Source organism: Palaemon carinicauda, chromosome 34, assembly GCF_036898095.1.
Source record: "Palaemon carinicauda isolate YSFRI2023 chromosome 34, ASM3689809v2, whole genome shotgun sequence".
Classification (NCBI taxonomy): Eukaryota; Metazoa; Arthropoda; class Malacostraca; order Decapoda; family Palaemonidae; genus Palaemon; species Palaemon carinicauda.
This window is the reverse complement of record NC_090758.1, coordinates 26875960-26876913: the sequence shown is the minus strand read 5'-3', so window position 1 is coordinate 26876913 and position 954 is coordinate 26875960. Positions and strand designations below refer to the sequence as shown.

The following is a 954-nucleotide window of genomic DNA, read 5'->3' as shown; positions in this document are numbered from 1 at the left end:
CCTTCTGGAAGTACCACAACCGACATGTGTTCTGCTGCCTCGTCAGCAGAGGGAAGCTGCAGTGGGACTTTGATGGCACAGACTGCACACAAGCTTCCAGATGGACCCAAAGAACTGTCAAGATGCCCCTGAGCGTAATTGGTTCCAAGAACGGAGCTCAGGAATCGCCACCTTACCACACGCTCACAAATACAGCCGTTTTGACCTCTAAACCTTATCACAGTCCACCATCAATAGTATGATCTCTTTCGACTGCTCAACCATCTGGATAATTTAGGATTTTTGTAAATGAATATATTATTAATTTTCATACATCAGTATTATGGGAACTTGTATTGCTCTTTGTAAATAGGTTCACATTCCCTACTATGCAAAATCATATACTATACAATATCACCTTAATATAATCTTTTCTTGCTACTCTCTTTGCATCATTTCCTTCCCCTGGGGTGGGTGAATTCCTTAATAGAGATTTAGCTAAAAATTAGTGCATGGTGGAAATTATGGAGTATGAAGATGAATCCTAACAAAACTCAAAGTATGATTGTAAGTAGGTTAAAGACGGTGGCTCCTCAACATCTGGATTTCAGTATGATAAAGTTTCTTTAAATTTGTATGACTCCTTGGAAATTTTAGGTGTGGTTCTCGACAGGAAATTTACTTTTGAGAAACACATTAGGTCTGTGTCTTCTTGAATTGTACAAAAAAAATTGGTTTATTGAGAAAGTCTTACAAGACTTTCGGTGATCAATCTATTCTGAAGAAGTGTTTTAATTCGTTCATTCTTCCTTGTTTTGAGTATTGTTCTCCTGTCTGGTCTTCAGCTGCTGATTCTCATCTTAATTTGTTGGACAGAAACTTGCGGTCTATTGAATTTCTTATTCCTGATCTAGATACTAATTTTTGGCACCGTCGTTCAATTAGTTAATCATGAATGTTGCATAAGATTTTTCA

General features: G+C 37.4%; 1 pseudogene; it reads left to right on the top strand.

Annotated features, from left to right (window-relative positions):
- Positions 1–242, top strand: part of LOC137626777 (neuropeptide CCHamide-2 receptor-like) — a 1624-nt pseudogene extending 1382 nt beyond the window's left edge.
- Positions 243–954: the final 712 nt, after the last annotated feature.